Here is a 14,340-nt window from a genome sequence, read left to right as displayed (position 1 = left end):
GTTGGGATTCTTGTATTGACTTTATAATTCAGTCTAGTTTACTTGCTAATCCCTTCAAAGGTCCCCCCTATACATGGACAAATAATAGGGATAACGATCAACTCATTTTACAGCGTTTGGATCGGGCCTATATGACCTCTGATTGGTTTAATAATTATCATGATAGTCGCGTTCTTAATCAACCGATCCTAGTTCCAGAGCCACTCAAACCGTCCTTAACAATTGGATAATTGGTGTCTCAACTTTAAAGAAATTCATGACTTTGTTCTCTCTACTTGGCAACGACAATTCTTCGTCTCACCTATGTTCATTCTCTCAAAGAATCTGGAACATGTAAAAGCATTAATCAGGGTATGGTGTCTCCAACGACCTTTCCATTGAGGGAGAGACTCTCCAGTCGGTTTCTGATGCCTCGCTCTATCTGAATAATATAGGTTCATCAAAGGACAATATATTGGTGCAGCTACAGTATTGGAGACAACGTTGTAAGAAAAACTGGATACTGAAGGGCGATTACCCGTCTAAAGTTCTGTTCTCAAAGGTTAAGAGTCTTCAGAAAAAAAAATATGAGATTACCGCGTTGTTAGATGATCTGGGAGAGCTCCAACATGGGCAAACAGATGTTCAGCGAGTTCTTGTGGAGTCTCTGAAAAAAACGTTCAAGACTGATAGTTTGCCTCCCTATGATCCCGAAATTGATATCGACCTTCGCAAATTAGATCTTCCTCGTTTTAATTCCTCTCAACTCGCTAATTTGGAACGGCCTTTCTCTGCTTCTGAGATCCGAACTGCAATGTTTTCTTTAGGGAACTGTAAGTCTCCGGGTCCGGACGGAATCACAGTTGAGTTCTTTAAAACTCACTGGGATGTAGTGGGTGATTCAGTTATTTAAGGCATTCTAAGTTTTTTTCAGACAGGATACCTACTGAAAGAGTGGAATCAATCTCTCCTTGTTATGATTTCTAAGATTGGTACCCCAACAAAGATGGGACATTTGCGTCCGATTAGGCTTTGCAACACAGTGTACAAATGCGCTTCTATGTGCTTGGTGAGCAGGCTTCGCCGTTATCTTCCTCTTCTCATCTCAGATTCTCAGCACGCCTTTGTACAAGGACGTGTTATGACAGATAATATTTTGTTGAGTCATGAATTAATGGGAGAAAATCAATTGTTCTAAGTCTGGCACTAATTGGCTTGCCTCAATTAAAATCGATATGAGCAAAGCTTATGATAGAGTTCACTGGAGTTTTCTATTGCAGGTCTTAAAGGCCTATGGGTTTCCAGCACGTTGGCTTCAAATGATCCAGTAATTCCTTGCCACGGTTTCTTACAAATCCTTGATCAATGGCACAACCTCAGAGCCTTTTAAACCACAATGTGGTCTTCGTCAGGGTGATCCCATTTCTCCTTATGTTTTTCTTTTCTACATGGATATTTTCTCTCGTATGTTGCACCAAGGACAGGATATGAAGCTTTTTCAAGGAATTCAACTATCTAGATCGAGCCCTACCATCTCGCATTTATTCTTTGCGGATGACACGCTCATCTTTTTCCGGGCAACGTTTACTTCATGTACTAATATCATGCAGATCTCCAACGGTTTACGAAGATTTCAGGAGAAGAGCTAAACTTGTCAAAGTCATTGATTAAGTTTAGCCCGAATATCAGTTTATCCTCTCAGGCAGGTTTCAAATCGATATTTTGAATGAAGCTTGTTCAGGTGTTTGATCATCATCAGGGAGCTCCTATTGACTTTGTGGGAAAGAAGAAGGACCACTTCCAGTTCATAATCGACAAAATCGTTGGAAGGATTAATTGTTTAAATGCCATCCGGATGTCACAATAACAAAAGTTAATTTTTATCAACTCTATCCTTGTAGTAATGGCCTCCCATGTTCTCGCTTGCTATGAGTTACCTGTCTCGGTTACTAGGAAAATTGATTCCTTGCTCATGCGGTTCTTCTTGGCACATTCGGACGCTAAGGGTATGCACTTGGTTAATAAGGATACTATGCATCTTCCTCGTGGCTTGGGTGTCTTGGGCATTCGATGTCTATCTTCCTTAAACAAAGCATTGCTTATGAAACAGGTTTGAAGACTTTTTTCTAACCCACAACTGCTAGTTTCCAAAGTTTTTGGAGCGCGTACTACCTTCCTGTCCAACAATCCTCACAATGGTCGTCTTTCGTATGGCCTACGGGGGTTACTTAAGGCGGACACTCTTTTGAAATAGGGCTACAATTGGAAGATTGGTAATGGCCTCTCCACCCTGGATGGTTCGGCCAGGTGGGTCAATGGTTGTGTTCCGGAGTTCAAACCCGGAATTCCTTTGTTAAGTTCTGCTGCGCAAACGGTTAGTTTTTTTATTCATCCTCACACAAGGTTGTAGGATACAACTAAGGTAGTTGACTGGTTTGTTCCTTCGTCGGCCTCTACAATCCTTGCAATGGAGGTTCCTGATACGACTCAGAAAGACTTCCGGTTCTGGGCGAGCACCCCATCTGGATCATACTCGGTGAAAACAGGTTATGCAATGCTTCAACAACAACTTTCTCTTGTCACCACACCTTCTAGTACTAATTCCTTCTGGAAAGTTCTTTGGTCTCTCCAGATAAAACCTAAATGGAAGATGTTTATATGGAAACTGCTACACCGGGATCTTGTAGTGAAGGTTTAGCTCCATCACAGGGGTGTTCCAATTCAAGATGTGTTCTGTGACCTCTGTCGTTCAGAACCAGAGGACATACAACATCTTTTCAAAATGTACACTACTGCACGATTAGTTTGGAGGGGTGGATGCCTTGGCATCCGCTAAGAATTTAATGGAGACCTTTCTCTCTCTAATTGGATCCTAGATTATATCCGACTTTTTATTAGTCAGGATGGCCCATCTAGTACTCGCTTAGGTACCTTTGTCGGTACGCTTTGGAGTCTGTGGCTATGTCGAAATTCCAGAGTCTTTAAGGACTCGTTGGCATCACGCCCGTTTGATTCACAGTTCACCACAATAATGGAATCACATTCAATTTTTGTAGCTTCGGATGCCTTTGCAAATTCCCCAAACGATGTCTGGAGTGTTGGTGATTCCCCTATTCCGCCTGGGTTTTTCGTAGCTCAGTTTGGTCTAAATTCTCATGGGAGTGTTTTACTGTCTATGAAAATTGATGGGTCTTGGTTCAAAGATTCTCAACATGTCGGGATGGGGTGGTGCTTGGATAATGATGACCCGGGGGATTATCGGATCATTGGTGGAAGTAACTTCGGGGCTGGCTCTTCAGCTTTACATGCGGAGGCACTGTCTTTCTTGTATAGGTTACAGTGGGCTTTTGATAATGGCTTTCATTCTCTAATGGTGCTTACTGACTCCTGTAATCTTGCTTCCCTCCTTCGAGGGGATGGCCAGGGTAACATAGATTACCTTTGGCTTATCCGCAAGATTCAGCATCTTGGCTCAACCTTTCAGGTCTGTAGTGTTCACAAGGCGGACCGTCAGCGCGTTCAAAGAGCTCATCTGATAGCTGGAGAAGCGGCGGTTAACTTTATTAACTTTAGTATTAATATGTAATCTGTTTGTTTCTGTTGTAAAAAAAAAAAGGATACCTCCAATAAAATATTCTTTGCATATTAAACCTAGTCCAACTTGCTCTTTGTATCTCTTGCCTTATAGCATCTCCAAGAATGGTTGTAAGCTAAAGACTTGTTCATAATTTTCAAAAGACTTTATGTGGGCTCATTAGGTTTTGAAATGATGACTAACAACCCATTTGGTTGTTGCTTGCTTTGTATTATCAATTATATTTGTAAGAAGTATAACGACTAGAGAATAATATAGTATGACTACTAGACGATAAAATTAGAAAGGCTTATCTGAAATTGTCGTGGCGTGACAATAAATCACTTCCCTAAAGTCGAATTTGCCCCGTACAATACACACGGACTCGTAGCAACCGACCTCTAGGGATACACGACTCCAACGCTACGGTGTACTACAAAGAGCTAGATTGAGAACACTTTGAACATTTCCAAACAATTAGAGACTATAATATTGTGTATCATTTTTGGAGTATGGAATAGAGTGTAGTATGTAATTTTTATGTGTCCGAATGAAGTACAAAGGTGTAGGGAATATTTCAAGCATTAACCCCTAGCTTGAACCCCGCTGTGATCATACACTAAAGTATGGTGGCATCCAAAGGGAAGGAAGCTAGAGCAAAAGAGTCGCCAGCAAAATTTTTAGGAACTTGTAAACCGTTCACGAGGTGAAGGTTACACCCCTTAACGATCCAAGAGATCGTCAACTCCATCAGGTCTTGAACCAAATAGGGTTCGGGGATGAAGGTACAAATCCAACCTAAAAGAGATTGAACCTTCCCTAATAATAGGCCTCTACTTTATTCTGATCGTATTCATGTGCGCTTTCTGACTAACATGCAATCAATAGGATTACCCTAAACCTGTTTATCTATGTTGGTTGAATATTAATGCACAAATAAATCTATTATTGGCGATCACTTGAATTATAATCAAATTAACCCTAAACAAAATTATTAATTCTCTTATTAAGCGTGATTACAAGTACAAATTCCCTTTAAACATGCATAAAAGGCGTGATCAAGCAATAAAAATAAATAATATCAAGCAACATAATAATAATAAAAATAATAATTATAATCAATAATCATGTTAAAGCATAATAATAGCAAGATCCTAGGCATGATACTAACAAGATTAATAACAAACCCTAGCATGTTACTAAACAATAAAAATCAAAGCTTTAGCCTTAACATGATACTAACAATCATAAATATTAGGAAAACATAGGAAGCGTCATACTATTAATCATACTTAATATTAAAATTACCCTAGACATGATACTAGGAATCATAATAACGACCTAAGCATGATTTCTACATAATAACATCAATAAAAACCATTAAAATACTTACTTGGATGCCTCGTATCTCTTTCTAATAACAAAATACACGCGTTAGTAACTTCAAGGAAAATAATAAAACAACAATTAAATTAAATAATTGAAAGAGAGATTTGTGACCAAACCCTTAGTAAAATTAAACCTTTCACGTCTAGGGCGAATTGAAGGCAACTTCGAATATGGCTAGGTGTATCTAAGTCTTACGAATGCGGAATTTTGTTATTGAGAGAAGGCTAGTTTAGAAAAGAGAGAGAGTGATAGAGTATTCAAGAAAATCTTGACGAGAGTTGGTGATTGAAAACGGAGTTTGTAGAAGACTATATATGGAGAAAATCAACCAAAAAGATAAACAATCAAAACAGAGTTCTGACGCGTAAAAAAAGGTTAGCGCCAGGCGCCAAGCTTAGCGTCAGGCGCTAATGCTGGTGTTTGGCGCTGACTAAAATATTGACGCGTTTTCTGAAATCAGATAGAAATTGCCGTACAGAAGGATAAAATCGTATTTTCCTCAAAAACGCTCTTTTATTCTGATTAAAACTCTAAAAAGTCAACAAAAGTCAATTTATCAATGCTAATTGAATTAGGAATGAAAAGAACCTTCTAGAAGAATCTAGAAGACTAAAACCATTCCTAATTGCATTAAGAATGATAAATCTATATTAGGCCATTCTCTAGATCATTGGGCCGCATATAAGGCTCAAACCGGGCCCATTTTAGTAATTTGACCATAACTTTCTCAATATTCATCGGAATTGGGCTTATAATATATCGTTGGAAAGCTCTTTTAAATCCCTATCCAAATAAACTAATATTGGACCCATATCATGGACCAACTAAAATTGATTGAATATTTTCTTAAAATAGGTTTTCAAAAACAGAGAGAAGAGAAAAGAAATTAAAACTATCCGCAACACTAAACTTTCCACACTTTAACTTCATTCGATTATGATTCGACGTGAAAGGTACTCATCACTGGGTTTGGCTTTGGGGAGACACAAATGGGTGTCTACAAAAGGCCTTAATTATATACTACTCCAAGATCATCAAAATATGGAAGGAATTAGCTCATGGAAATCAACTACAAAGAATAGATCAATTCGCTCCACTAATCACGTGATATCATGCATGCATTTAGCATATATTACGGTTAGGTGGAGGAAATTGAAAGTCCACTAATTACCTCCCATGCATATTGATTGATTAATCAAGATTATGAACCCACCCATTCTCACGGCAACATGCATACTCCTAAGTCAATGAGAATCAATATTCTCCCTTTAATTTGCATGCCAAAGAATGAACCTTCCAAAGTTCCAAGTATAGTATCACTTTATGTAATGGCTAGGAGGAAATTAAGATGATAAAGTCAACTAATTGATATGTAATATCAATTTAGGTAATAAAAAAATATAATTTTTTGATCTTTTGAAGCAACAACAAAGAACCTAGACTTGGAGTAGTATTATAGGGATTGATTAATGAATAACTCCAACATTCCCCCACATGATTCAAAAGAGCAAAGAAAGAAATATGAATTTGGGCAATGAATACTCAGTTTTGCAAGTTTCAATGTCATGTGGACTTAACCTTGAACCTTTTATGAGGTTAGTAAAACACAGTTGCGTACTAAACTTTTCTAAAATCAAAGGTGTTCTCACGAAAATTAAAAAAATGCCCTACATTTACCTGCATTTTTCATGAATGCTCTAGAGGTTCTAGCCTTTAAAACCTCATAGGGGATTGGGCGTAACCGCTATATTCACATAGGTAAGTTCATCAAGTTTGTACTGTCACAAACCACCTTAAATAAGGCTACAAACTTATTAAGAGTTATCTAACTCAACCTCACACACATAACAATAATCAATGTACTACATCTCCTTATTAGTAGGAATGATTGTAGTACAATATGTGAGTTCTTTGGTGACTTCGTTTGACCCATTGAACTTAGACATTCTAAGATGGGTATTGTAGACACCCAACTGTGTCACCCCAAAACCAAACCCGGTGATGAGTATCTTTCACGTCTAATCATAATCGAATGAAGTGAAAGTGTGGAAAGTCAAGTGTCGTGGATAGTTTATAATTCTTTTCTTTTCTCTATGTTTTTTAAAACCTATTTTAAGAAAACAGCCAATCCAGTTTGGTTTGGTCCATAGCAAGGGTCCAATATTGGTGTAGTTGGATGGGGCTTGAAAAGAGCTTTCAAACGAAATATATTATAAGCCCAATTCCGATGAATAATGAGGAAGTTATGGCCAAAATACTGAGTTGGGCCCGGTTTGATATTTATGTGCGGCCCAATGATCTAGAGGAGGGCCTAATATTGATTTATCATTCCTAATGCAATTAGAATTGATTTTAGTCTTCTAGATTCTTCTAGAAGGTTCTTTTCATTCCTAATTCAATTAACATTGATAAATTGACTTTGGTTGACTTTTTAGAGTTTTAATCAGAATAAAAGAGTGTTTTTGAGGAAAATACCATTTTGCCCCTTCTGTACGGCTAAATTTTATCGACATTAAGAAAACACGTGAAATTAATTGTTAGCGCCTGAAGACAGGGATTAGCGCCTGACGCTAATGCTTGGCGCCTGACGCTAGCCTTAGCGTCTGGCGCTATTGTTCAGCGTCTGACGCTAACCTGTTTTATTCTCGTCGAAACTCTAACTTGTTTTTCTATCGGTTTGATTGATTTTCTCTATAAATAGCCTCCTAAAACCTCCGTTTTCAATCATCTAAAATCAACAAATTCCATCAATTCTTATTCTCTCTAGTTTTCAAGAATTCTTCTCCTTCTCTAGCTTTTTCTACAAAATTCCGCATTCACAAGACCAAGAAACACCTAGCCAAGTTCGAAGTTTCCTTCGCCCTAAACGTGAAAGGTTTTAATTTATGAGGGTTTGGTCCCAAATCTGTCTTTCAATTATTTAATTTAAGTGTTTTCATTTATTATTTTCCTTGAAGTTACTAACGTGTGTATTTTGTTATTAGAAAGAGATACGAGCCATCCAAGTAAGTGCTTTAATTGATTTAATTGATATTATGATATAGAAATCATGTCTAGGTTGTTATTATGATTCCTAGTATCATGTTTGGGCGTTTTGATCTTCCTAGTATCATGTTTAGAGAAAAGATTATAACTTCTATTATCAAATATGACAATTATGATTCCTGTGATGCTTCCTATTCTCTTCGTGATATTCATGATAGTATCATGTTAGGGTTAAAGCTTTGATTTTTATTGTTTAGTGACATGCTAGGGTTTGTTATTAATCTTGTTAGTATCATGCCTAGGATCTTGCTATTATTATTATGCTTTAACATGAACATGATTATTATAATTATTATTATTAAGATTATTATTTATTATTATTATTATGTTGATTGATATTATTTTTTTTTATTGCTTGATCCTTTATGCATGTTTAAAGGGAATTTTGTACTTGTAATCACACTTAATAAGATAATTAATAATCTTGTTAGGGTTACTTTGATTATAATGCAAGTGATCACCAATAATAGATTTATTTGTGCATTAATATTCAACCAACATAGATAAACAGGTTTAGGGTTAATCCTATTGATTGCATGTTAGTCAGAAAGCGCACATGAATACGAGAAGAATAAAATAGAGGGCTATTATTAGGGCAGGTTCAATCTCTTTTAAGTTGAATTTGTACCTTCATCCCCGAACTACCAGTCATGGTTCCAGACCTATTGGAGTTAACGATCTCCTGGATCGTTAAGGGGTGTAACCTTCACCTCGTGAACGGTTTACAAGTTCCTAAAACTTATTGGCGACTCTTTTGCTCTATCTTCTTTCCCTTTGGACGCCACCGTACTTTAGTGTACGATCAAAATGGGGCTCAAGCTAGGGATAATGCTTGAAATATTCCCTATAGTTTTTGGCGACTCCACTGGTGAAGATTTTTATTAATTCCTAAAAGTTATTTTGGCAATTATTTAGAATGAGTGGATGAGACTCGAAAAGTTCTAAGTATTTCATGTGCGTAATTTTGATTAACATTGTTGTCATATGCATAAAAAAGATCTCATTGGAATGACAATCCATAATGAGTTAAAACATAGGATTTTTACGCGTAGGAAATTTGAGGAATATCTTTCACAACTAGGACCGAAATAATGCTGTGCGAAACTGGAAAATTTTATCGAGCACAGAAAGCTGCTGAGGCATGTAGGAACTAGCGTCAAGAAACAAAGTCTAGCGCCAATTATTTAACTTTAGCCAGGCGACATCTTCTGTCGCCAGGTGCTAAAGCCGAATCGTTGTCGCCGGCCTCTGTTTGCTGGCGCCAAGCTCTTCCAATACCGAGCCAGAAATATGCGTTCTAATTTTGACTAGTTTTTAGCACTGTTTGCTCGATCCTACTTCCTGATTGAGTTTTTCTCACTTTTTTGAAACCCATATGTGTTCTACATATGGACATAACCCTTTGGGAATTCATGTTCCATTTACCTGATTGAACGCTCTGTGCAACAAAGGGTACATCCGAGAATGTTGAATTCACCAAACCATGGAAGCGAGTTTTTCTTAACTCGCGGTGTCCCACCCACTCGCGCCAACCCTTCACGTTTAGGCTTCCGCGCGGTGCATCCGGACAATTAACAATGGACCCTCTTTGAGTAACCCATATCCCAAACTTTAGAGAACTAGAGCCATGGTTAGGTTGCAAACTCATTGCATCGTGTTGTGCCTACTTGACTAATTGTGCATTATTTGTTGTGCATACTCTATGTGTTTTTCCTAACCGTTTGTTTGACTCGTGTTAAGACTAAATAAAATGGTTTATGACTAAAAGAACTTTGCCTAATTAATTAATTAATTAATTAATTAAAGTAATTAAAGTCTTATAATTTAATCAGAGTTGACTTAGTACAACTTTAGGCATATCCTGTAGAGTAATAATACCGAAAGCAGTTTTACATTGACGTTCCAGCAATGGCGCCAAGATTTAAACTGCAGCGCCACTCTGTGGAGCGTAGCGCCTGGCGACAGTCCTATCGTCTGGTGCTACACTGCAAAGAGAGGCGCCAGTCCTGTCGTTTTGGAGACAGTTCGGTTTATTGCTCGAGTCATCACTTTATGTCTAATTGAATAGTTTGCTAATCAATTTGGTTAATTTTTATTGGTAATAATACCATGTCAAGTCCTTAATCGAGTCTAGGCACTAAGTCCCATGGTCTTACACAAAAGTCGAATCATGTCACTTGCACTCACTATATAAAACACACACTAATGCACACTTTGACCATGTCTAAAAGAGTCTTGTATGCGCGTATTTTCCGTCATTTTTTTTAGGAGGGTAAGTCGGATATTAATCCTCCAATTTAAACCACTTGTTTTAACCCTATACTTGATTCCAAAAAATATACACCTTATTTTTGCCAAAAATATGCATCCTAATATGTACCTTATTTTTGCTTTTATATTTTTCAAAACTCGTAAAGTCAAAGTCAATTTGAGTCAAGTAATTAAAACAAAAATGGTTTAATTTACAGCGCGTGGCCAAGAAAGGAAGGACGTTTGATCAAAGACAATCTTTTTATTCAAGTTCAACTTTTTGATAGACCAATCGCCCGAAAAAGGAAAGCTAAGAAGATAATGGAAACTCAAGAAGAAGTTAATGAGCTCAGGAACCAATTGATTACTGTAAATGAGGCGTTGAAGGTTTTAACCCTCAAAATCGATGATCCTGTGAAGCAACAACAGAGATGGACCTCATGCAAGAAAGTTTGAGCAAGTTGTCTAGTGACTATAAATTTCAAGGAATTAGCTCACAAGGGGTCTCGATGGACAAGGATCTTCTTCCACATAAGTTCAATGCCAACGACATCCCGAACTTCAAAGCGACTGACAACCCTTATTTTCACCTAAGAGCTTTTGAAACATTAATGAGCATTAAGGGTATTGACGAGAAATTGTTTCCCTCTTTGTTTTCTCTATCTTTTGAAACCGTTTGCCAACAATGGTTCTTTTCTCTTGAGAAAGAAATAACCTCTACTTGGGAGTCAATAGTAAACGCTTTCATTGATAGGTACTGATTTGGGTATTTTTATACCCAGCCAAGTGGCCCAATCAGGAGCCGCCACGTGTCATAGGTAGAGGTGCCACCTGGAACTTTGAGATGGTGACACGTGGTAGGAAGCCATCCCTCCGTTCAGGGTTGATTGATGATTCAGAATGGACCATTAGGAGGGCAACACGCGTCACCCTAAGATGCGCCCTAAAGCCTTTTAAGATTAGTGACACGTGTCACCCATATATTGCTTCTGGAATGGCAGCCTTCAAGGGCCCAAACCTTGAGGCGCCGTTTTGCGGCGTGACCTAATCCCTAGGTCACCAGATACTAGGGAGGGCACACTTTTCCAAAAGACCCTATAAATAGGGACAATTCCCTCATTTATTACACGGAGAATACACAGAACACGAGACAACACGTCACTTCCACATTAATTACAGAGCTGTTGTTTTCAAGAAACAGACAACACCTTACTTGAGCTTGGAATCCGAGCAGATAACTTTATTTCCGCACGTTTTACTCCAAATACTTACTAACTTAATCTTCGGAGGCGGACCACCGACCATCCGGCGGTCTGTTTGCTTTGCAGGTACAGGCGCCCTTTGCTGAATCCAGTCTTAGTGTTGTAACTCTCCCGAGGGACAAAAACCCCCGAAACATTTAGAGTACTTTTGAGATGGCTTCACAAGTCCATGTACCGAATCCTGAGACCAATCGGCCTCCAAAAAACATAGTGATCCAGACAGACCATGACTCAGGGGACGACGCTGACGTCGAAACCTCTGTGGATCCTAACGGGTCCCTCATCTCTAGACGCATCTGCAATAAGGAAAAGCAGGAGCGTCACACTGATCAGGCGGGGCCAAGCAAAACTGCTTGTCAGCCAAAGAATCCCTCGGGGCGGACGGGTGATCCTTCCCAGGCGGCAGGATCAACTCCCGTCACTCGAGATGAACTCATGAAACTCCTGAGCAGTCTTAAGGGTGAAATCAAACAACTTGCCTCCAAGAAGTCGCCAACTCCTAGAAAGGAGCAGTCGGCCAAGAAGCCAGCTCAAGCTGGCAAACAGAAGCCGGTCAGGGATCGCCAACCGATTTCTCATCCTGCTCCTATGGAGAAGGCTCGACCCCAATTCGACCTCACAAGGCTCCGTTTCCCAGAAACGGGTTCAAGAAAAGCCGTCCGGCACAAACAGCCGGATAGTAGGAAGAAAACATCCTCTGATGCTCGACATTACATTGAGCAGAAGAAAACCCAGCTATCAGAGTGGCTTCAACGTCGACCTACCATGATAGCTTTCGGAATACCTTTGCGAGGTAGTCCTAGTCTGTACATGAGACTCCAGCAAGCAGCCCACGGGTTCAGTGTGGCCCTCATGTGATCCAGTCGGCCCAGTACATGGCTTCGCCATTGTACCAGTCGCCTGCTTTACCTTACATGCAACCTGCCCTCTTTGGAGGCTAGGCGGCATACGGCTATCATCCGATGGACTGGCAGCTCAGGCTGCAACACCTTGGAGATTAACCCCCTGCCTTCTTTAGGGAAACAACCGAAGCCGAACAACCGGCCAAGGTTAAAAATGTTCTGGTTGGAACCTATGATGGGACCTCCAACCCAGAAGACCACCTGCTAGCATACACTCACCTCATGTATTTACAAGGGTTGAATGATGCCTCATGGTGTTGTTGTTTTCCAGCCACCCTAAAGGGCATAGCCCAACAGTGGTTCGGCAATCTGCTGGCTGGTTGTATCAATAGCTTCAAGACGCTTGCGTCCTTGTTCGCTTCAAACTTCTCTATGAACATCCCTGCCAAAAAGACAAGCCTTGATTTGGGCAATGTACAACAGGGAGATAGAGAAGGCCTGTGTTTCTATGTCAGGCGGTTCAATCTGGTACAAATCCAGATTGATGGGCTGTCTGATAAGGTCGCCTTCACAGACTTCTTTAAGGGTCTGAAGGACGGGTCTACTTTTAAGTATGAACTCGTCCGCAAACAAATTTTCACTCTGCAGGGAGCCTTACGAGAGGCGGAAGCCTATATACAGGCGACCGAACTCTGCTCCTCCAATAAGTAGTCGGACCCTAAGAAGTCCAACCGACAGAAGGAGAGTCGGCCTGCTCAGCCGGCTCCTAAGCCAGAATAGAGCAAAAAGAAAAAACAAATCTGGGCCATTGATAACTCTGATCAACCGGCCCAGAAGAAGAAAAAAGAGTAGAAACCGTACGTTCCAAGGTACGAGTTCCATAAGGACTACTTCTCCATCCTCTTAGAAATCAAGGATCGGCTGACTCTTGAGAAGCCGACCCCTATGAAAGGTTCCGCTGAAAATCAGAACAAAAACAAGCATTGCCATTTCCATGAGGATGTCGGCCATGACACGAACGACTGTTTCAGTCCAAAGTAGGAGCTCGATCGTCTGGCCGACAAGGGACAACTGAAAGTCCTATGTGAAGTCCAAAGTGACTTCCAAGGCAAATCCGGGGCAGTCCAAGAAAAAGACTCCCCAGCCTACTGTGAGTGCCGAAACTGATGAAAATCAGGTATACACAATAGCAGGAAGATTTGCCGGGGGTGGCCCGACCATTCGGGGCATCAAGGACCATCTAAGAAAGATGGTCAACTCTGTTGAAGAAGGAGAGGCGGAAGGCACATCCGCCTTCCCTAAAGTTATCATCACCGAGCAGGACAGAGGCAAAGTCTGTCGGTCGCATGATGACCCTGTGGTCATTGAATGCAAGGTGGCCAACCAACTGGTTGGTCGAATTTTGATCGACACAGGATGCTCCTCGAACCTCATCAACCACAAATGCATATCCAATCTCAAATGCAAACCGGATAGCATGATGGAGGTCTCTCACACCCTTGTTGGGTTTGGGGGAGGACTTGTGCACCCAGTCGAACAAATTACCTTACTCGTCCGCCAGGGGAATTGGGGAGACGGTCGGCACATGACCATCCGTTTCCTTGTGGTTGAAGAGCTCATAGCTTACAACCTCATCTTTGGCCGACCCACTCTAAATGAGTGTAAGACCGTCATCATTCCTGCTCTCATGCTAATCAAGTATGAGAAGGATGATGGAACAGACGGTTCCCTCAATAGGGATCGGAAGACGGCTCGAGAGTGTTATCTCTCGGACGTCAAGCCCGCGGCCGCAGCATCCGGCCGGGGCAAGTAAACAATCGACCTCGACGATGTCGAGGAAGAACAGTCGGCCCCACCAGCCAGAAAGAAAAGAAAGACTGATCAGCTGGTGGTGGTCAAAAAAGAAAAATAATAGCAATCACTGACTAGGGAACGGTTAGATGATCTCCGTCCCCAGCCTGCTGGCGAACATATTGATATCCCTTTGGACGACAGTCGC

The sequence above is a fragment of the Chenopodium quinoa genome, unplaced genomic scaffold (genome assembly GCF_001683475.1).
Source record: "Chenopodium quinoa cultivar QQ74 unplaced genomic scaffold, ASM168347v1, whole genome shotgun sequence".
Lineage (NCBI taxonomy): Eukaryota > Viridiplantae > Streptophyta > Magnoliopsida > Caryophyllales > Amaranthaceae > Chenopodium > Chenopodium quinoa.
The sequence above is the reverse complement of the archived record's forward strand: the minus strand, read 5'-3'. Positions refer to the sequence as shown.